The following is a 24,446-nucleotide window of genomic DNA, read 5'->3' on the forward strand; positions in this document are numbered from 1 at the left end:
ACGTTCGCTGATGGGAGAGAAGGAGGCCTTGTTAGAATGTCGGTGGTATCGGCTCGCCGCTCTCGCTGCTACTGCACCGTCACGTGGGCCGGCTGTCTGACGCGGGCGAAGAAGCCATCGCAGGCATATCGGCCTGCCGCTTTACAGGGCCAAGAAGACACGGCCGCAGCTGATTTCGTTCGCTCAAACCACGACTGAGAGCACCACAATCGCGGCGCACAAATGCGCTAGTCACGTGGTATTATTTGTATTTCGCGCGCTTTCTTCTGAGCCCGGAAAAAAAGATACACGTGAGACTTTCTTTATCGCAGTTAATGCAATGGGGGTTTCTGAAGGTGCTCTACAACTTTCCAATTCACATGTTTGGTCTAAAGTCGATATTTAAAAAAATTAGAGAAATTAACTTAATTAGCTAATTAAATGAATGCAAAACAAAAAATTGCCTGTAGTGCGCAAACAGGCTGGCAGTTGTATGCATTTGGTTTCACTGACCTACCTCAAATATATTATTTTGTAACCCTTGGTTCAAGTTAGTTGGGTCACCCGGTATATATATATATATATATATATATATATATATATATATATATATATATATATATATATATATACTTGACTGAAAATAAAGCGCACGGGAAGACACACACACGCGTGTCCTGTGTCTTCTCTTGTGTGTGTCTTCCCGTGCGCTTTATTTTCAGTCAAGTTACAATGCACCATCTAGCCCAACTTCAAGTTTTGTAAATATATATATATATATATATATATATATATATATATATATATATATATATATATATATATATATATATATATATATATATATATATATATATATATATATATATATATATATATATATATATATATATATATATATATATATATATATATTGCGCGTGGAATTGGAATTGGTTTATTGATTCCTCGTACAAGCGAGAGGAGGCAGGGACTAAAGGCTATGTGAAAGCCTGACAGAGGTCCCTGCCCCCCACCCAGATTCTGGCATTAAAAATGAAAAACATGTAATCAGTAGCAGTTTTTCATTTCACACACTGTTAGGATAAAAACGCACATAATACCGACAGTAAAAAATGGTTACAATTACTTCTACCATATACTAATTACACAAGAAAAATTTTTATCGCAAAATCATACATTTCGCACAAAACATTTTCATCTATATGGAACAATTTAGGAAAATAAAACTGATATGAATACGCATGAACAGTTCCTATAACTTATGGAACCTAGTGGTTAGGGCGTCCGTTTCGGCTGCGGGAGGTGGTTCGTTCGAAACCCGCCGCCGGACACCCACCGGTAAAAGTGGGTACAAGCGTACCCCGGCCTGGCGCCCGGCTCTCACAGGGGTGTGCGCTTGGAAGAGGCTCCGCAAACCCCGCTGCGCTCCTTCTGGGGCAAAATAGTTTCGAACACTTCAGCCTGGTAAGGTGGTTCGAGTTACCGTGTTTCACGGGGTTCAAAACTGAAAACGAGTCGTGTCCTGCACACGCGAAAACTCAGAAAAGCCTTGTTTCAAGGCTTTAATATATATATATATATATATATATATATATATATATATATATATATATATATATATATATATATATATATATATCTGTGTGTGTGTGTGTGTGTGTGTGTGTGTGTGTGTGTGTGTGTGTGTGTGTGTGTGTGTGTGTGTGTGTGTGTGTGTGTGTGTGTGTGTGTGTGTGTGTGTGTGTGTGTGTGTGTGTGTGTGTGTGTGTGTGTGTGTGTGTGTGTGTGTGTGTGTGTGTGTGTGTGTGTGTGTGTGTGTGTGTGTGTGGAGTAAATTCAGAATTATTGAACGTTTATAAAAAAACTATCATAAGCGCGCACGCACGCACGCACGCACACACACACACACACACCCACACGCATGCACGTACGCACGCACGCACGGTTCAATGGTTAAGGCATTCGATTGCTAGTCCCAAGGACGCGACGGCCACTTTTCGATGGAAGCGAAAAGCAAGGCGCCCGTGTGATGTGAGATGTCAGTGCGCTTTATCCCAGGTGGTCGAAATTATCCGCAGTCCTCCACTATACGGTGTCTCTCATAGCCAGAGTCGCTTTGGGACGTTAAAGGCCCACTGTCCACCCTCCGGTCGAAAATATTTTCTTCCCCGGTGACTGTGCGACTTCGCCCCTAGAACGCAAGGCCGCAAAATGTTTTTGAAAAGAGGTACTAATAACGCAGTTACAGCCACCGCGATCACCCGATTCTATCATGCCTCTCTCCTTCCGTTCCCTCGCAAATGTTTTTCACTCCCCAGCCCGAGGTCGTCTAGCCTCCGCAATACAAATTCCCCTTCCTCCTCCGCGTTTGGCGGGAGGTGGGGCGTGGCTCTCCGCGAGCGCGAAAAAAAAAAAATACGGTCGAGGGAGCGCGCGCCGCTGGATTCAGTCTGGTCGTGGCGAGGGAAAAGCGCGCTGCGAGCGGTAGACACCCATCCTTCTCCCGTCAGTCAGCGAGACGGACCAATGGACATCGTTCGCGGTACGTACGTCATTGCTGTGGCCCGTCGGGCCAGCGCAGGAAACGGGGAAGCTGGCTTCCCAGAGGAGAGCATGAGAGAGCTTTGAATTGTATTTTCGATGCTTTGCGGCGCGCGTGTCACTGTAGCAATTTGCACAGACTATCTCCGGTACCTGATCGAAACACTGGGCTCCTTTGCTTAAAAGGGCCTTCCCTGGACAGTGGCCCTTTAAAGGAGTATAGACAAAAATTTTGATTTCACGTTTTACTGCATAAAGCACGAACGATTCGTTAAGTACTTCGAAGTTTTATGAAGCAAAATTTTGCTTCCGAAGCTTGTCCTGCGCTCACAACAAATACGTCAGACTGCCACAGAACGTCAGTGGGGTGCGTTTTTTGAAAATTATTAGCAAGAAGCTTGAAGACTGCCGAAGGAAAATCTGCGGACATTTTGTTAATTTTATGACACTGTACACCATTTCACAACCCTCGGAGAAACCGGTTTGACTGGGCTGTTAAGGTGGCCAGTTGTCAACTCTTCCTTGCGCTACGAGAGCAGCCCAGCGCCTCAATATGGCAGAGCCCTTCACCCCTTTAGAAACTTACGTTCAAAAACTCTTTACCAGAAAATGTCCAATATTTCTGGGTATGCTTTATCTTTAGTACTGCGATGGAGTATATATTTCATCTCGTTGATCCGCCACCAATTGTAAGCCATTCAAAAGCGCACGACTATTTTCGCAAGAACTCTTGAGTGTCTGGTGTTCTTTTTTCTACTACCCCCCCCCCCCCAACCTTTTTTTTTTTCAACCTCTTTATCCCTTCTTTCACGTAACGTTTCAGGTACCCACATAGAATGCATGGTATAGCTACCGCGCCTATCCTAAATTTTCCTTTCTATATTTTTGTTGGACGTACACTTAGTCAGACTAATAGGTGTGGCTTTAAACGAATTCGCTGTGTGCAACAGTAAGCATCGATAAACGAACCGTTCTTTAATGTGGCACTCAAATTGCAACTCGAAACTGATGACGAATAATTCTGCTCGCTAAAATGGCGTGTTTTATTCTGAGCAGTTCCAGAGCCGTTTCAGTCAGAACTGTTAACTGATGCGATCACAGGGTAGACTAAGCCCAGGCAGTAACGATGGCCGACTTACTGCTCGGGGCATTTTAGGGAAAATATCTCATCACTCCAGGTGTGCTGACCGTTTCCAGTGGCGCATTTTTCCTGTCTTGCGTTGGCAAAAGAAGAAGCATTTAATAAGCGCAAGCCGATGAGGAAGTATGCCGGCGTCTTTTAGATCCTGACGCGCGCCGCTCCCACGGTGTCCCCGCCACACAAGGCGGTATGCTGCCACGGCGACTGTGCATGTGCACGCGTACGCGGAGGCGAGACGTGGACCGCGCCAGCTGGAGACAGGCTGGCGCCGAACCGCGAGGCAGCCACAGGTACGCGCCAGATGCAGACGTGTAGGCGCTTGGACGACGTGCCGTCCCCACGCTGGTCGTCTAAATTCCGAAGGATACGAAGTAAAAAATAAAAATAAAACAAGAAGAACGAATGCGCAGAAATGAAAGGGCTGTATGACTTCTTCCAGATACAATAAGGGGGGAAAAAGAGTACATTTATTGTGCTCTAATTATTCCCTTTGTCTGGTAAACTCGGTACGAAGCAACACTCCTCATTTCATGCTCTGTGATCTCATGTACAGGCTTTGTCAAAAGCCAAGAGGGTTTTCTCCTAAGCCGCATCCTTGTAGCATCCATGAAAGTCGTAATTACCCTTCCGATGTAGAGGACGAGAGTTCATCTTACCTTACAGAAATTGGGAAAGAATGCATAAGCACTACCCCCCCCCCCCTCCTCTCTCTCTCTCTCCCTCCAGGCTCCAAACTTATGACAAGTTCTTCATTTAGAGCCACATGTTTAGATTACAGTAGACTGTTGTCTCTTTACGCAACTTCTTTTGTTACAGGTATACCACAACTGCACGTTAGCAGGGGAGCCAGAGCTCGAAACCACATGCTCTTCGTTTAGGCTTCCCGCTTGTACTGCCCTTGCCCCTCCAGAAGGAGAACATGTCTACTCGCTTCGACTTTTAACCCATTTCCCCCAATTTCTCAGACTTCCGTCACTCAGGGGAAGCCGCTACGAGAGTGGCCTGGGTTGTCTGGAGAAACCGACTTAAGAAAATAACATACAAAAAACACAGAGACTGTGCGTATAACGAAACCGAAGATTCAATACGGCCTTTGTAAAAAGTTAGCGGTCCAAGCGGGGTTTGCTTCGGAGCCGTGTAGTGGATGTGGAATGACCAAGTGTCCTCTTACCCTCCCAGGTATATTAGACACGCTCGGGATGCATAAAGAGTGGACCCCACTGAGCTCCAAACTTTTGACAGAGGGTAGCTTTTGTCAAGATTTGTAGTCTAGATGAGGTTTGATCCAGAGCCCTATAGCGTGGTCTTTTTTGCATCCTAAGTGAACCTTATTTCTCGAAGGCTGGGGGGACTGGCGTCCTCTGCACGAGCAAATTTGACGCTCAAATTTGCTATAGAGAGCTTCACTACAGGGATTATAAGTAATTCCGCCTTGGGCTGACCTGTTTACTGGCGGTAGGCTGAGAGCTGCGGTAATCTAATGGGTTATTTTAGTTGCACAGCATCATGTTTCGTTGAAGAGTGTGACATGTGCACCTGACTGAGAAATAGCCTATAGCATGGTGGGTTACAGAGTCGTCGCCATCGTTTGTGTAGGAATTCTCAACGTGAAGCGCCCAGTGGCAATATAAATGAGAGCCGACCGCGTTCATGTCTTGTTCCGAGCTCACGTGGACAAACGAGTTTTTTTTTTTTTTTTTTCAGGAAATCAAAAATTATAAAATAGTTCGTTTACCATGGGTAAACAGTGTTTCAAGTCAGTCTCAATCTCTCCGCATGTGTGAACACAAGGCAGTGTTGCACGCTGGCTACACACTGTGCACGTCTGAAGTTCAGCAAAGACCTAAGATTCAAGCAAAATTCGCTGCTAGATCATACTACTAGCGACCGACTAGTTGGCGAAAGAAAGACCGACTAGTTGGCGGGCAGTGCATCAACTGATTAACTATACAGAGCGTGCAGCGCAGCCCTACACATTGGCCAGCTCGATCAGTTGAAATGTTCGTGTCTGGACAATGTTCCAGCGCAGATGTTCAGTGAGCTTATGCTTTACTTCGCAAGCACGGCATTTCATCGTTAAGCAAGCCTCTAACGAGCATTATGCCCAGCTCGTTCACACCTTCACCTTGGTCACGCGTCTCGCTTCTGTCGCTGCCGCTCTCATTTGGCGCCGTTGCACGACACAATAGCATCCAAACCTTAAGCGAGCTATGTTAAAAGCCATGTTTTCACGATAGAAGCAGGTCGAGTGTCCTCGGTATCATCAAATTCACAAAATGCGCAAAAATCGCATTCGTTTTCCTGGTATGATGGAGGCTAAACAAAGAGACGTCCATGTGCTGTGCGATGTCAGTGCACGCTAAAGATCCCCAGGTGGTCGAAATTACTCCGCAGCCTTCCACTACGGCACCTCTCTCTCTCTCTTTGCGCTTTAATTCCCACCCTCCTCACTTCCCTTACAGTGCGGTTCAGGTGTTCACAGAAAAAAGTGTGACAGATACTGCGCCTTTCCTTTCCTCAAAACCATGGTGCTCTAAACCAAATAAAGAAATTGCAGCAGCATCTCGCATACAGAATGAATTGATGATACTTCTACGGAAGAAGATGAGTAAACTTTAGAGAGGTTTCTCTGTGGGAGCAGTGTGGGCTGCACCAGACTTCCTTCTATCCATGCAGGCTCCCCGCGGAGACAGCCCCAACATAACCTCAGTACGAGCTGGTTCGCGAGTACTGGGCTCGTCAAGACCGTCTCACTGCTCCGTTGTAGGAATTTTGTGTGTGAGAGAAGGGGGGAGGGGGAGGGGGGGGGGGGGCACTGCGGTGTTGTTGTCCCAGTAACGTGGACATCTCTCCTGATACGCGGTTGGATGAATTTTTGAAGTGGTGTGTCAAAGGCCCCGTTCTCTAGAAAATCCGGCGTCGGCGTTGTCGTCGTTGTCAGCACCGTTAACGAAAAATTATTAACATGCTTCTAGCAGGTGGAAGTTGGCAGGTGGCAAGGTCTGGCTCTGATTGGACGGCGATTTGTGTGGCGTCGCGGGGCCACATGGCATGGCCGAGTCAGCAGGGGCGGCCTTCTTGGGTAGCTCTTTCGAGATGGGAGGGTGAAATGGGTATCAAATCCTCCGGCACCTTTGGACCCCGGAGTCGGATACCTTACTCATAGGCCACGCAGATACGTTCGTACGTTAACGTGAGAAGTTGGGCTAGTCTGTACATATTCCTGATAAACGAGCTTGAAAAAGACGAAGATGGCAGAGAAGAAGACGACAATACGACGGAAGCGGGTGTGTCGTGTTGTCTTCTCTGCCGCCTTCGACTTTTTCGTGCTCGTTTACAATGGATACGTTCGTATGGCCTGGTTAATTTTTCGCACGATGTGGTAGCTTACTACTGTAGGCTAATAAGTATCGGTGAGATGACATGGGCACAAATTAAGAAGTTAGTGATCGAGCGAGTAGCAAAGTGTATGTACAGAAACGAGGAGCTGCAGGCGGTAGCCATCAACTAATTATGTCGCTTTATATCCTTAAATATTAAGTGTCCCAAATGTTTTTTTTTTTTTTTTTTTTTAAGTATGTATAGGCATGGAAAGGTGCCAGTCTGAAACTGCCATCAGCGTGTCGCCGGCTCTTTGCTGAACCTAGTGTGAGGCATAAGGTATTCTCCTACTGCCTCTTACGTTTTCCATCATTATGCTAGTGCCGGTGCAGGCTTCGGTAGCCACGCCTCAGACCCACTCGGGAAGTGCGGCCTGAGCATTGGCGTGATCAGTGTGGTTGCCAGAGAGGCCAGCGTGTACTGCTCGTGATATCTGATGCCCGACTACGGTGCTTGCGCCCCACGTGTTGACGAATGAGTCGCCTATGGATTAGAGGGAAACGAGGCAGCGGACAGCCTAGCTCGAGGATACGCAAACCGAGCGGCTAATCTTCGTGATCTCATCCCCCTTTCCTCACTTTATGGCGAACGACTTCACTCATTAAGAACACAAAGGCGAACCCTCCCACCTCCACACCGCAAACTATCGGCACAGGAGGCCAGAGACTGGAGAAAACTACAAACTAATACCTTCCCAGACTTACTCCGCTATAGCTTGATCTTTCCAGGCGAATACGAGGAGTCTTGTCCTTGGTGCGGGGACACTTCGACGACATATCACACTACTTGGGGCTGTACCGGAAACAAACCCCTACACCTGTACATCACTAAAACAGAGGAACAGTGGGAGGCGACCCTGCTCAGCTCAACCTTGGAGGATCAACGTCAACTGGTCTCCCAGGCGAGGGCGGCAGCCATAGCCGCTGGGGTCCTGCACTGAGGACACCACCTTCCTGTATTTCCCCTTTCCCTTTCTCTTACCGAGAATAAACGTTTTCAATCAATCAATAGTCTTCCGTTGACGTCATTCGTGCAGGCTTGCTGAGTGTCTGCAGAACTGAAAGGTGTGGCACTTTGATGCCTGTTCATCAGTTATACTTTTCAAGAGTATTTCATACTTCGCCATGAAATCAATTTTTGTTGTAGTGCTGGCTTTGTTTCTACTGCTTCTAGAGTTTCGTATATATATATATATATATATATATATTTTAGATCACAGCCGGAAGCTATGGAACGGACTTACCTGGAAATGTTTTCATTTTGTGCAAAAGGCAGGATTTCGTGGTTCAAATACAAAGCAACATATTTAATAGCGGTCAGCGGCATGCCATTCACGACCCATTTCAGAAGTGAGGACAATGCATCGGAGCATAAACGCGCTGTCTTTAGTCGCGCTCGGTATCACTTGTAACGGCATGGTGGTCGGCTTAATAAGGCTCGTGCTTGATAGCAAATGAATGCGCCATGCTGAACAGCACTAAGCAAGCAGGCACGCAGCTAGGTAGTTATGTAACTTTGCAGCAGCGTCCGACTCCTTCGTGACGCCAGTTCGTATCCCCTGATATGCGTCTTCCAAGTCACATATGTAGACGAACGTTCGCGCGTGCCCGGGAAAGTTGTTTCGTAGCGCTTGCTCGACCGACCCTGGTATTGATACCAGTGGGTGGGGCATCTACTTCCTATCATACTTTCAAGCATTTCGGTGATTGATCGAGCTCCTTAATTTTTTGACGGAACATCCGCACACCATTACCTTTTTTCTTTTCCCCCACTGCATGTCATTAAAACCACACCATCACGAAAAAGGATACAGAAGGTCGAAACGCGCGCGAAATAAACCCTAGCGTCTGTATGCTTATCATTATTCATGTTACCTCTGAAGACCTTGACAGAGATGGTATTACAAAGAAGGGTGACGGGCGCGGTACACGTACAAGATTACACTCATCCGTAGCCATTGCAAGAACTACAAACTAGGAAGGCCAGTGCAGTGCATCTCCACGTGTGCTAACTATTGCATTGTCCCATGACGATTTGGTTTAGTTTATGGGGCATAACGTCTCAAAGCGGCTAAGGCTATGGGAGATGTTGTAGTGGAGGACTCGAGAAATTTCGACCACTTGGTGTTCTTTAACGTGCACTGACATCACACAGCCCACGGCGCCTTGTTTTTCGTCTCCAACGAAAACGACCGCTGCGGCCGGCGTGATGGCTAAATTGCTTATGCCGGAACTTGGGATCCAGGTTGCTCGGGGATTCGGGAGCCACCGACCTCTCCACAATTTTGTCTGCTCGTGTCGCCTTTTGTCCGAAAACAGGATGCGAAGAAGGGTCGCTGAACGACACGCTGGAATGCGGGGACGACGCGCTAATGACGGCTACACGGGCGCTGTTGCGAGAGAGAGAGAGAGAGAAACAGCTTTTATTTCCAAAAGTGTAATCATTAAGGCATGTCGGCCTTGCGTGGCCCCCAGGTGGGGGCTACGCTCTGGGCCCACTAGACAAGCGCTAGCTGCGTCTTCTTGTCTGAGCACGTAAGAATTGGCGTGGTCTTCCCCTACATCCCCAAAGGGTGTGTGCCAATGTGGCTGTTACTGCACAGTCGCAATTGGGGCATATAGAGTCGTAGTTCCCGTCCGTAATCAGTGCCAATCTCGAATAGCTGAGAATAGAATTTGTTTGCGAGGGTTCCGAGAACGGGAAGAAAGGACCCTAGGTGACAAAAGGAAAACGGCAGAAGGACGGTGGGACAGAGAGGAACGAGAGACGCGCTAGAGCAGGTCGACCCAGCCTTGTCTGCTTGTCGCCCGAGCTACGACTGCCTGAAAATACGAAGACGGCTCGCTAGTTCTGCAGCTCGCCGTGTAAACCGTCATCATCAGCGCTGCCTGCAGCTACGATCATCATCTCCCACCTCAAGCACCGCGGATCACCGCAGTGGCGTCCAGACGCAGCCTCAAGACCGTCGGGTGAGCGGGGGGCATCCAGCTCTGATTAAATCTGTTACTGGCCATATTTCGTGTGTGATTCCTGCTCTCCGCCCCGAAAAGAGCCCAATAACTGGGACATCACACCGATGATTTGATCCAGCGTCCTCAGGGGTTCGTAAGTCGAGCCACTGAGCCACCGCGGCGGGGCTATCCCTTGACGAGACCGCGAAAGTGATTAAACTTGGACGAATGGAAGACGATGTACAGGTGACAAATGAGGGCTTTCGCTTGTAATAGTTATGGCTGTCAAATAATCTGCCATGTCTGGGCTCTAAGTAGGAACGTCTAGAGAGACGGAACCATGGACACATAAAAATGTCAGGGTAGATAGGTGCTGTCGGCACGCTGCGCTTCTCTGCAGCCACCGCAATTCACAGTCCACTTAGTTTCCTTAATTGACGTAACACACGCGGCTATAGTTATGGTCTATCCTTAGAACGTTTTGTCTTCCTCCTTGTGTGGCTCTGGGCAACTGATCGCCAGCTGCTCGCCCCGTCGCCACACCATCCGACTACCATTACAAACTGTCCTGCTGAAGAGAATTTGACTGCAGGTACACGTGAGCGCTTCACATCAGAAGCAGCACTTTAGATTACAGATGCGCATATTTTCTCCCCCGCAAAACACAAAACGCATCGGAAGCCACAGTCTGGCGTCTGACTCAACCGAGGAAAACTCTGCATCAAGCAGCGAGAAAATACGCACACCGCGCGCGTTGCTATTGAGAAAATTTGTTGGGTCAAGCACAAGCTTTTGATGCATTAATTGTCTTGGCAGCATTGTTAATACACGTGAATTGGTGTGTGGTGCCAATAAAAGTAGCCTGAACACTTTTGTTCGGTGCAATTAAATCGGCCTTTTCAGCAATCAGTACGTTTTCTCTTCCCAAACGTTCCCACTGGGTACGGTTCGAAGTCAGTCAGAAACTCTTCTACCTCGTAATCCGGAAGCGTATGTCTAGGTCGCTTTCTTGCGACATGCATGGATAATCAGACGCATCCACGCGTTACAGGCTTCTTCAACGCTTAATCATTTTGCTGAATTCGAGTCACGCGCACGGCAGCAACGAACACGGACGTCATCTCAGCTCCGGCGCCAACGGGCGTCTGAAGGAGTCCCATATAGCAAGGGCAAGGCTAGGGCATGGTCAGGGCAAGGCTGCCCAGATTCAAGCGAGGCGCGGCCATTGTGCACCGCTGAACGGTCTACTGCGTCCAACGCACGTGGCAACAGGCGCGAAGTCCATTACGGGTGCCGTACTCATCCCAAGACGAGGCGGAGTCTAACGATGATGGCGTCTTCCGTGCGAGCGAGCGCGCGCCGGTGATAACGGCTCCGAACGCCATTCCGGTTTGCCAGCGACTTCGGGCAGCGCCGCCGATGGCCGTTCACCTCAATCCTTTGCGCGCGCGACCTTGGTCGCGGCTGCTCCTCCAGAGAGGGAGGCGACGATCGCCCAAGCCTGCCGCTCTTCCCCACTGCCGCCGGGAGCCCTCGCAAGCGCCGCGAGTCCTTTCGCGCGAATACAAGTGCACGGAAGGGGTGACAGCGAGGCGGTCTTGGCGCAACCACCGAAAGGGAAAGGAGAAGCCGCTTTGTTCAGGTACGATACTCTGCCGCTGCCCAGAGGGTCGCGACGTCGCTGCTCGCGTGTGCTACGTATGGATCGTCGCCGTGTTCGCGTGGCTCAAGACCCGGCCAGGGTCCGACCTTTCGCCTGTCGCGCTGCTGCTACTGAGATCCTCCGACACCTGTTGGACGGGACAAGCGTTCGCTACGCTCGTCGGAAGCGCAGGTGGCGAGGGCGCACGCCGTTCGGTGACCGGGCTTCATCGGAAAGGGTTGCTACCCGATCGCGCAGCTAGCGGAGGGGGTTTCTTCTTTGGAAGGGAGCTCGAACAATTTGCCGGTGCACTGTGCGCGGTTTGTACGAATTGCGTTCGCATCGCACTCACGAGTGTGTTCATCTAAACGCAGTAGTTTCAAGCATTGAAGCGCCGTAGGCACTCGCTTCGGTGCCTGTTGCTTTGTTGCTGCTGATGTGTCGTCTGCGACACTAGCTTGTAACAATATCGAGCAAACAGAACGTTTCGTAGTGGCCTTGACCGTCTGCTTTCGTGTTGTTGTCCGCTGGTACAGATGTTTCCGTTTTGTGTATGAACGTTTATCATACTGCTCCTTTCTTAATTAGGCCACAGATTATTGATGTGTAACACACGTGGATATCGTTCGTCGCGATATGTTATTGCATGAACTGCTTTCCTCGTTCGAGGATGCATCACTGCGACATTAACGGTGTCACATATCCTGGACGCCGGTGCCCTTTATGTTATAGACAGAGTATCACGGTTCTAGTAATGGTACGTAACCCACGCGGTATCAACCCACATATAGCGATGATGTCCTGGAAAATTGTCATATAAACTCTGTGATTTTATTAATCGGATTAAAACTATATGTAACGTTCTCAAGTATATGTAGAGTTGCTCATCAACTCTGAGTGACTCACATTGTAAAAGGGGAGAATCATCGTTTTTTACTGCTCACAGTTTATTCTTGCTAGTCGTGGCAAGAATCGGCTGCCATTCTATAGCCGATTCTTGGCACGTTCTGGACTTCCCGTGTTGTGACGCACCAACCGTGCCCACTAGTAGTGGGCACGTCTTACCTGTGCTTTCGGAGACCACCGGTCCAAAACATTTGCGACTAATTTATACCCTGAACCAGGCCACGTCGTGTATTCGTCTCGGTTTGACAGTAACACAAGGCAATTCACTATAGAGACGCTCGCAGGTTCACACTGTATATAGTGCTCAATGCCGTCTCTTCGCGGATTTCTTTTTTTTTTTTTTTTCAAGTTCAGTATAACTATAACTTCTTAATAGTCGCTTAGTATTTGCTATTCATCCGAAAATATACATCCTGCTAATATCGGTGTTGATTCCGCACTGGTGCTGTGCTTTTTTTTTTTTTTTTTTTTCGAGTGGCTTTTTGGCACCTAGTATATCTCCGCTCTTACGAAGATCCCAACGAAAGGCATCTTTACTTCTTCAGAGAACCTGAGAAACTCTTCTGAAAACACCTGTTGATAAATGGTATAACCACGGTGCGTTATTGCGCGAACCTGTGTTTTAATTCTAGAACGTTTTTCCTTGTATAACATTTGCTCTGACAGCCTCATAACAGAACAAATGCGCTAGCCTCATTGTATATGTGAACAGTGCAGGCCAAAGGGCTGACAGGGGCTTTGTATTCTGTGTTAGTTTTCTGAAGCAGCTAACCAGCAGGCTTCTTTGGAAGTTCGTGCTCATCCGTGCCTCAGCTCTTCGTCAGCTCTGCCTCAAACAACAAAAGTTGTGACGTAGGTAGTTTGAAAATTCTGCCAATTAAGCGTGTATATAGCTTAATCTCGCAACCACTTACACACATCATAAACAACGTATTTATCTGGCATGTTTCCTTCAAAACTAATCCCGGCATCGGCCGGGCACGCTTTTCGATGGAGGCGAAAAGCAAGGCGCCCGTGTGCTGTGCGATGTCAGTGCACGTTAAAGAACCCCTGGTGGTTGAAATTTCCGGAGTCCTCCACTACGGCGTCTCTCATAGCCTTAGTTGCTTTGGGACGTTAAACCCTACAAACCAAACCAAACCGTCAAAACTTCAAATTGTAACTTAAGTATTTAAAGGTATATCTATCCTGCCTGTGTTTTCCAAATGCCTAGAGAAATTAACCCATAAACGCATGATAAGTTTTGTTAATCGCTTTAACATATTAACAGATGCTCAGTTGGTTTTCGTGAAAGGCAGGTCGACTAAATCTACTTTACTAACCCAAAAAGAAATTATTTTAGAATCGTTTGAAACAGTCCTTCGCGCTTGGGATATATATAGACATTTCCAAAGCTTTTGGCAATATTAATCATAAGATATTACTCCAGAAAGTTGGGCATTATGGCTTCAGAGGTAATTTCAAAATGCTTCTCACAAGTTACTTGAAACATCGCCACCAAAGAGTTGCTATCCATAATTGCTTGTCCGAAATAAAGCCGATTTTCTCGGGTGTTCCTCAGGGAAGCATTCTAGGCCCGCTTTTATTCAACCTCTACAAAAATGACATTGTGCAAACTAGTGATACTGCCAAGTTTATTATCTAGCAGATGACGTGAGTTTATTCTTTACAGCTACACCGCTATCTCGGAATTAGCTCTAAACGCAAACGCAGCTCTTGAAAGGCTATTTCACTGGAGCAGAGCATCTTTGTTGTCAATAAACACAACAAAAACCAAATCAGTTTTATTCAAGGCTAAAAATAAAATCGTGGCCGCAAAACCGAATATCCTGCTTGGGTGTACCCCACTAGAGATAGTTTCATCAATGAAAAGCCTTGGAGTTATAATACAGGAAAATATGTATTGGGATCTTCATGTTAATAATCTTTGTACTAGACTTTCGAAGACCATCGGCATTCTATCCAAATTTCGCTATTTATTGCCCGTCGCGGTTAAGGAGTTAATTTACAACTCATTATTTCTTTCTCATATAAATTACAGCCACCTAGTATGGAGTACCACCACATTTACAAACATCGCTAAATTGCAAAAAATTACAAAATAAAGCGGTTCGTATTATTGCTGGCGTATCATATAACACACATACCGAACCTATATTTCGTTCACTCGGAATTATGCCAGTCGTAAAAATATGTTATGAAATATTAATGCATCGCTATCATACACCAGGACAAGGAACATTTCTTTTATTACACTGACAGCATTGACGACGAGAGCTAATCCTTGCACAACTAGAATGAATGAATCATGGCACATACCTTGTTTTCGTACTAATTATGGCAAGCAAATGCTTCGATATCAAATTCCCAAAATGTTAAACCGGAACATTAAACATTCATAATCACATTAACTTCATGTGGTACATAGCTTAACTTTATCCTCACAAATGTTTGTATTTTGTTAAAGGGCATTGTAAAATATATATTGTGATGATTTTGTATACATGTGCTTGATTTTGTATGGTGTCTAAAGATGTGCTGAGGACAATGCTAAATGCACTGCACTTCTCATTTTTCTTTGTATAGTTCATATGCTTATGAAGTGAAGTGTGTGCTTCTATATTATATTTCTTTTTCATTTCCTTTTCTTTCATTGACAAATTACGTCTCTAAGTTTGTGCTACCGTTGCTTCGTGCAAGGGGGCACAATCCATGTCAAGCCACTAACTGGCTTTTTGACTGTGCCCTCCAACATCAATGATGTTGAATAAATTTTGATTTGATTTGAAATGAAACGGACTGAGAGAGAATCAACGTTAGTGTGGCTCTCTGATCAGTAAAGACATAGGATGCAAATAAGTAATTTTCATTTTGCTCCTACATTTACTAGCATGAGGTTGTCGGTTAAAAATAGCCTAGGATATAAATTCATCGTATCAGTAAAATGATTCATCAGTTTCGTTCGGGGTGGAGTACGGGACATTTACATTTACCTGGTTCGGTTGGTATATCGGCTCGCTTTAATCGCAACTTCTTATCAATCACCATTCTTTGGTTTAGCTCTCGTTCTCCTTTTTTGGTTTGTTTTGTTTCCAAGTGCTGTTTAGCTCCAGTTCGGCTCCGAACTGCGTGTTAGTTTGTTGGTACATAAGTTCTCGGTGCTCTTGTCAGTATACGCGCACGTGCTGTGCATTTGTATCGCCGTTAAAATTTGTGCTACTGATGTGTAGCGACAGCCAGGCAGCGTGAGAAAGTGATAACACTTCTGGTAAAGAAGGGTTCAGACTTGTGGAACCGTACTGTCAGAGCCATCAGCGGATGCGCAGCACAGTCTGATAACTTTCTTTCAATTCCATTTGTTTTAAAATTATCCTTATGCGCAGTTTACTGTTACAGAATTGGACCTTTAGGAACGAGTTGCTTGTTTAGCGCTTTCTTGTGTCCCAACCGCCCCCAAATGCTGAAAGTCAAGCATCATATTGTTTGAGCAGTGCCCTATCACAGCAGCACTGTGTGCGCTATCGGCGTGGCTTCTGATAACTGCTGTACGCTCTAATCAGAAAGACTTACGACCGAGGTTCCCTCGACGCAAATCACGTATACTCTCTGCGCCTTTCACGGGTTCGGCGCCTCTGCTTCGACCGTCGCGTTTCGCATGCCTCTGGGTGCGCGCATGTGGGAAGCGTTATCTGCGGAAGTTTTAGCGAGCATACAACTACAGAAATTGCAGAAGGCGTCTCCTGTGGCACGAGTGTCCGCATCTCGGTTTATCTCATTGAACTGCAGCCAGCAAAGATGAAAACGACGCGCTTTCAATGGATGTCAGGGCTCATTTGCATATATAGAGTTAGTTGCGAACCGTTCTGGGCTTTTCGAGGCTGCAAGCAGCCCCGAGTGCCGGCTTCGGTCTTATTTATCTCTAGTTAACAACTTCATACTCTATCCCATTCTTAAACGAAAACCTTGAAAGCGGCGACGGGAAGAAATCAGTCATTATAAAAATTCAGTAATACTTCCGCAAGACAAGATAGGCTACGTCATTATACCAATATGAAAAATGCATTTAAAGCGGCCGAAGAATTCTGCAGGTATCTTTGGTTTTGTACGGCTTAACATCCCAAATCGACTCAGGCTATGAGAGACGCCGTAGTGGAGGGCTTCGGAAATTTCGAAAACCTGGGTTCCTTTAACGTGCTCTGACATCGCACAGTACACGGGCCCCTTGTCTTTTGACTCCATTGAAAAGTGGCCACCGCGGCCAAGACTTGATCCCGCGCCGCGGCCTAACCACTGAGCCACCGCGGCGGGTGCTGCACAGAGGCACTTACAGCTGTTGAAATAATCAGCACGTTATAATAATGAAGCTGGTGGTATGGGCGAATCGAACATTCCCCCGTTAACCAACACGGAAGTAAGGAAAGTTTTGTAAGCAATGTAAAGCGGCAGGGGAGGATGACGTAACTACAGATATACGTTGACGGACGGTGGGAGCATCGTGCTAAGAAAACTTGCTATGCCTTGTATGCGCAATGCATCACGACCTCGATAGCACAAGAATCTTGGAAAAGCGCTAACTCGCTGGTAAACGTCAAGAAAAATCAACTTACTGTTCGTTGTTTAAAATGTATTTACTACGGTAATCGAGTACAAAATTCAAACAACATTATGCTTCACCCAACGAAAGAACTTGGCTGCCTTCCACAAAAGCTAATAGACGATGCGCCATATTCAAGCTATAAACTACCTCATAGGAAATTCACAGCATATAATCGACACCTGCATACAGCCTTCACAGGTTACGAGTAAGCATTTGACTAAACCGAAACCTTAGCAATTATGCAGGCATTGCCTAATCGGAGCGTAGAAGAGGCATACCAGGTGTTTCAAGGAAGCCCGCCGCCAATCTTTAAAGAAAGGCTTTTTCAGGTACGAGGACGGCTTACCAGTGTTGGCGGACATCAGAAGACAGGTAGTAATGCAGTTGGTTAGTTGGTCAAAAAATTTCTAATAATCGCATTTTATCTATTGCGGTTAGGCGTCTAGTTGCAACTACAGCTTTTTAGCCGGCCATTAGTTTAGCTATATCAGTTTCTAGAATTTCAAACACGCCATTTCCTTCGGCGTTGTAGGTCAACAAATGTTGGCTGTATCGCGCCAAACGACTGGCGCTTTCGAAAAACCCGCGCTCCAAAGCACTGCCCTCAGCGCCGTCACTCTTTGTCCTGCGTGCGCTGCGGTCACTGCGGTGCGCACACATGGAGGAAGAAAAAGCGCACAGCTGCTTGCTGCTACAGCCCACGCGGGACGGAGAACGCCGCGTCGAATTGGCGCCCCGGATTGACAGCGCTTGCGGCGGTGTCTAGAGCGTGGGTTTTTCGAAAGCATAAGTCTTTTCGCGAAGTTACCGAAATTTGTCGAGCCACAGCGCCGATGGTAATAACTTTGCGAAATTCTCAAAACTGACATGGCTGTAACTAATCTCCGGCTACAAATATCTAATTGCAACTAGACGCCAACTTGTAATAGTTAAGAGGTTAATCATCACAAATTAGTTAGCCAGCCCCATAGTTAACGCTATTTGCTTATTTTCTGATGTCCGCAAACAGCGGTAATAGTGAAACCCAGAAGCCGTGTTTACACGCCTAAATAACAAAAAAAAAAAAAATAATAATAATGGTGGGCTTCCTTGAAACACCTGGTATATAGAGGCCATTGAAAATATAACGGTCGCAGTCTTCCACGGCTAAATCGTTACAATATCAACCAGGAACGCTGTCAGGCAAGCAGGCATGATCTCTGCAGCTCTATTCACCGCGTCTTTGCCGGGGGCATTCAGAGAATTGCATTGGAAAGAGTTGAAGATAAAAGCTAATGGAGAACTCCTCAGCACTCTCGGATTTGCTGACGACACCGCCGATTTGCAGGGGTCGAAATGCAAAGCATGACGAGGACATAGGCAAAGCTGTACAGGTGGTCTGAAAAATTACTATGAAAATAAAAAAATCTGAAGTAATTTTCAACATTCTCAGAAGGGAACAACAGTTTATAATGTACCTAGCGAAGCATTTGAACTGATCTGCTTATGATAGGTAAAAACCGTAGATCCGGGCAATAAGAATGAAATATCTAGGAGAATAAAACGGGGTAAATTGCATTTGGCAGGCATCCGGCCCCTGCTGATAAATGGCAATTTACCAATATCCCTATCTTTTAAGAAGGGAGTATGTAACCTTTATATCTCGACTGTACTAATCTATGGGGCAGAAATGTGTAGGATAACAAAAAGGTTGAACTACAGGACAATGCAGCGAGCTGTGAAAGGAAATTGATTAGTGTAACGATTAAGAGATAGGACGCGTGCAGAGCGGATCAGGGAAATAACTCGAGTTAATGACATTCGAATAGAAATCAAGAAATGGGACGGGTAGGACATGCAGTGCGAAGAGGGGATAACCGATAGTACTGAGGGTGACAAATTGAATTTTAAGGGAAAGAAAGCGTAGCATTAGGCGACAAAAGTCGGGTGGGCGGATGAGTGTAGGGAATTTTGTGGGGTAAGGTGGCGGAAGCTGCTACCGTATAATATTAATTGGAGGGATATGGGAGATACATTTGTACTGCGCTGTATGTAATTATGCTGATGGCGAGGAAAGTCTGCGAGTTCTACGAGAACATTGAACGGCAATGCTTCCATGTCAAGAGTTTTTCGTTGCTTAGGAACGAGAGAAGTTCTAGCACAGTGAAGTTGCTATGGCGTAATTGAGAACAGTCAGATTATTAATGGGTACATTCTCGAACACGACAACATTTTGCGCGCGTCGTGATGCCAAGCGAAGTATCATTTCAAGAGGACGCAAGGGTCCGATCCGGATCCTAAAGATGATCGTTTGAAAACGTGAAGCAGGAAGGGGAACAATACTCTAAAACAAGTAAATGAGCGCCAATTTCACGATCTTACTGGTCTTGTTTAATTTTTTTTATTGCTATGCTTTTTTTTTTTTCTTTTGCAAACATCTCGTCACCCCGGGCCCCCGTCTTGAGATTCTTTCTTTGGGAAGTTGGTAATCCTATCTGGGTCCATATCAGCACTGGTGTGCTCAGCCCTGTGTGACATCAAACCCTGCAGACCACTAGTGAACAACCGCAGAAAGAAAAGTAATCCAATGTACCCTTGCAAATTAGGCTGGAGTGATTTAGGTTAGTTATAGGGCAATGTACACATGCAAATGCATACCTGCGATGTAATCTGAAAGCGTTAATCACAGCGGGCGGACGAAAAGGTGGAAGCTATTCAATGTGCCGAAAGGACTTTCCCGAGAAAATAAAGGAATTATTTGCAAAACGAATTCTGTCGGACTGCTTATAGCTTTTTTTTAAACCAGGCAAGCCCGTGGTACCATAGCACCGTGCCCTTTTTCTCGTCACTTTTTTCCCGGCCTTGGAGAGCTCTTTCTGCCTGTGCTAGTCTTCAGACAAAGGATGGAAACCCTGAAGCAACCGACGCCACAAGGCGATTACCCCTTTTCTGCTGGTCCCTGGATGTGGTGCGCATTTCCACGAGTTGCACTGGAAGCGCGTTTTTGTTGTGACGAGAGGGCCTACCCGGAAAGCGTGCCGCGGCCTCTTGCCCATGACTCTCTGATGAGTAGCCTGTCTTTTGCATTTTGGGCAATGAATCACCGGCGCGAACGCGAACTCTGCGGAGTCAAATTCAGTAAGCGCTAGCGGCCTGCGTTTCTTGCCGTAACCTAAAATTTACGCAATTACATCTGAAACGACCTCTTTCTGGTCTTCTCGCAGCAGCTTGAAAAAAAAAAAAAAAAAGTGAGCAAATTTCTGTTTTTAACATTCCTGAAACACCGCAAAGACTCTTTTCGTCGAATTTTAGTTTTCAATCTCCCGGGGTGTAAAATAACCGGTAAGCACCAAAAGCTCCATATACCAGCGCATCATGATTATATTCGCCAACAGCAACCTTGCTCTATAGTTTCCTTCTCAGTCGTGCAAAAGGGCACAATTCTCTTCAATGCCAGTGCCCGTGAGCCAAGTAGAATCGTCACATTCAAATACATTTTGCTTCTTAGGGAAGCCGTAAGGACTTCACTATATACGGATGTGAATCAAACTGTCTAGCCTGGTTACTTTGGCTGTAGCGAATCATTTGCAAAGACACATGATTCGCTGCAGGCCAATACCAGCCATCGCGCAGCGATTGTTTGTCACGTACACACTGCTGCAATAAATGCTGCAGAATCAAGAGCTTAAAGCTTGAGGACATTATTAAGCAGCTTCTTTTTGCGGATACCTGGCAGTTTTAGCCCGCCCTTTTCTTAGGGCGCCACTCATCCAAGTAATCTAATGAAAACGCTTCGTCAGGGGATAATACGTAGTACTCGCTAACAGCTGGACGCTGAAGTGCGAGCTGCTCGGCAATCTATTCCAAGCCTTGTGTGCCCTCCGTACATTTGCGCGCTGCTCCGGAGTGCATTGCTGAGAAACGCAAGCTCCTTCGGGGCTTCGCCGCACGCACTTCGGCATGATTCGGCTGGCTCTGACAAGGGTCTCTTAGTTTTGCTGACGGCAGTAACACCTGGACGCAATCACTCTCGCACCGCGCGATCTGCAGTAGAGAAAAGGTTGTACATGTGTCCAAGCCGCGAGGAAATTTAGCTCCTTCGTAGTTGCAGTGGTCCATAAACTTTTGTTCCTGAACGTACGAATTCATATCGCACGATTACTGTTTCTGAAGATCTGAGTGACATTGTGATGCTCCCTAGGCATAGTGTCGTCATCAAATCACACCGAGGTGCCAGTCGTATACTCGTATCCGACTCGTCACGGTGCCCCATTGCAGTTTAACCTTCTCGCGCAGTCAGCTCGCTGTTTCAGAATCTAGGGGATGGCGGTAACACACCTAACTGTAAAGTAAATGAATTGCAACATGAAATTCTCTCACTAATTTTAGAAGCAATGACCCGAAAGTTTGATGTTCTAGCTTGCAGAGACATCACATGAAATAAACCCAGCAGTGTTTTAAAGTAACGAAAACATGGCGGAATCTGTGTGCGGCTGCATTGATTAGAGAACGAAATAAATGAGCAATCAGTTTAGATTGGGGATAATTTCATAAAAATTAAAAGAAAAGGCATTCCTGCGTAGCGCTTTCAACGTTAGGCTACAGTTAATAATACTAAAAAAAGAAATGGCGATTATACCCGTGTAATGCGGATAGCGCAGCTACATGCACATACTACGTTGTTTTTACAATTTCTGCTTTTGTTTTGAATGCTGCTGCCTCGCATGAGTGTTCGACCATTGTGCTTTTATTAGGCTAGAATTAAAACAAGTGATTTATTTCGTGAGAAATTTGCTGGCACGGCTTGTGTTGCAGCGCGTTTGCGGACAGCGACCCGGAGCGAGCGTGCGCTCTTCCACCCGCCGCACGTTCTGGCCTCACGCATACGCGCAGCGTTACGAGCACGATCGACACTCCGCCTCGAATGCATACAGGGCCTTCCCGCAACGCAAGCTGCTACTGCGCAGGTGCACATGATGCCGTGCTATCAAGTCATCTCAGGGTGCTTCGTTGAAAAAGAAAAAAAAAATGGTTCGGAGAGTTTAACGTCCGAAGCATATGAGGGCGGCTGTAGTGGCGGACTCCGGATAATCTTTACCACCCAGGTTCTTTAACGTGCACGGCCGCCACATAGCACACGAGTGCCTTGAGTTTCGCGTCCCCTGGTCCCTTGGCTCAGTAGTCGAACGCCCTAACCACACATCCACCGCGGCCGGGCAAAATAAATTAGAGATGTGTTTAAAGGCGTTAAGAACTGTTTGTTTTCGACCTCGTGCCCCACCTGATGGTCGCCTCCTTAATCGGATGGTGCACCTGCTTCTACAGGAGATTATCTAAAGGCGTGGAATGCAAACGCGAATCCATCTGCTGACATTGACTCAATGTGTCAATGACCTCGCAGTTCGCTTTTTCTAGCAGTCATATAAGCGCAACAAAACGACACAACAGACAAGACGGACAGGACGGGGCGCTACGGAGATGACAACGAGCATGAGCCAACTAGCCCCGCAACGCATATCGCTTTTCCTATCTTGCCATTTCTGCTCACTTACACTCAGATCTATGAGTGTACTCCTTGAAGCTCCTATGAGAGCACCTGTGAGAATGAGTGTTTTTAACTATGATTGAGTTAGCGCAGAAGAATATTCCTGAGTGCGCGTGAGCCACCTTTCACGATGCCGAGGTATGCCGGTATCTGCGTTAAACTATCGTTTTTACTGCACTGACGAAGCAGCGAGAATCAGTAAACCGTAAGAAAAACACATATAAGCGTATGGTTGGGACAGGGGAGGGGAAGGGGGACTGAAGCCAAAGGCGTGTTGAGAGAGCTTCGGCAGCCTCAGAGGTGCATTGATGCGGCAGCAGCGAACCAACACTCGTAACATGCAACTTATTGCAACTTATCCACGTTCGGTGGGTCCTGTCTATTTATAGCACCATTGGCTTGCATTTCACGTGTTCATCTGTATATGCACTCGGTGCATGCAAGAACATTCTCACCACTTCTGTTCTCTATTTTTGTTTGGGGTCATCGTCACTGCCGCTAATGTCGGTATTTCCCGGGACACAAAGGGAGGGAGGGGGGGAAAGTGCAGCCTCTGCCTCAAAGTCCGCTTTCTGGAGTTCTTCGTCTAACATCTTCATTGTCAAAGCCCGACAGTAGTGAACAGGACAACAGGACGTCAGCACTAGCGAGAAGAGCGAAACGGCTATCTTTACGAACTGACGGGCAGATTCAAGTGAGTCTGGACAAGCCTTTTCCTGGAGCGCTTTGCTTTACTAAGTTAAAGGGACTTTCTGCTTGATACCCAGTCACTTCTGCGCGGATCTTGGCGGTACGACCAGGTACAATGCAAGTATCGATTATTTTATGGTCTGGCTGTGCGCATGTTGTTCAGATGTCGTCACGGAGTCCCGGACGCTGGCGAGAAGAGCTGCAGTGCATACTTCTTTTTTTCAATTGTTAATACAGTATAGTAACAAAAAAAAAAAATGTCACGATGGAGAGAAAGCTCGCTTCATTCATGACAGCTCGCGCTCGCAGCAGTCCAGCGTTTATAGCGACAACGCGTGAAGAGGTTGGGATAAAGTAATTGAAACCATTGCCGTGTCTCGTCCACGCCTCTTCATGTACATTTTCAGGCTGTCCACCGATTCGGCGCTTCGAGAGCCATTCTGTGCAAATATATTATAGTACGTGTCGTGGCAAGTGATTGCAATCAGTACAAGAAAACAAGAAATGCTGTTTGTGGGGTTTAGTGTCCTAACACGATATCGTGTATTAGGAACGCCGCAGTGGAGGGCTCCGGACTAATTAGAATACCTGGGGTTCTTTAGCATGTACTAACGTCGCTCAGCACACGGTCGGATTACGCTTCCGCCTCCATCGAAACGCGACCTTCGCGGCCGAGATCGAACCCGCGTCTCCGTGGGATCAGTGGTCGAGTGTGCACAGCCACCGCGGCGGGACAAGAACGCATATAACAAATTAAGTGCACGCAGTGTACAGAGCGTACCGTAAAACACAAACCAAGTGTGACGTAACTTTGTTATTAGTTATATTTGTAATGGTAGCATATTAGAATATGCTCAGAAACGCAGCCGCCGCGACGGACTCATTTCGGTGGCGGCGAAAAAAAAAAAAAAAAAAAAAAAAAGCTCCTATGCATTATGCGATATCAGTTTCAGTGGACGTTCAGGCAACGCGGTTTGCTTGCCAGCCGTAAAGTGGACCTCATGTGCCACCCTCTAGTTAAATACCAGAATGTCTCGAAATATGAGGATAAGGGTACTTTATAAGCATTCCGAGCTTGAAGGTTGGTGCTA

At 46.7% G+C, this 24,446-nt stretch overlaps 1 pseudogene across 1 annotated transcript in view; it reads left to right on the forward strand.

Annotated features, from left to right (window-relative positions):
* Positions 1 to 11,415: 11,415 nt before the first annotated feature.
* LOC146205225 (uncharacterized) overlaps positions 11,416 to 24,446 on the forward strand; it is a 47,202-nt pseudogene continuing 34,171 nt past the window's right edge. The window contains exon 1 of the transcript XR_014701551.1: positions 11,416 to 11,638. The product of XR_014701551.1 is annotated as an uncharacterized LOC146205225 (transcript). The remainder of the gene's footprint in view (positions 11,639 to 24,446) is intronic.

Source organism: Amblyomma maculatum, chromosome 1 (genome assembly GCF_055883805.1).
Source record: "Amblyomma maculatum isolate TAMU_Amacu chromosome 1, ASM5588380v1, whole genome shotgun sequence".
NCBI classification, from domain to species: domain Eukaryota; kingdom Metazoa; phylum Arthropoda; class Arachnida; order Ixodida; family Ixodidae; genus Amblyomma; species Amblyomma maculatum.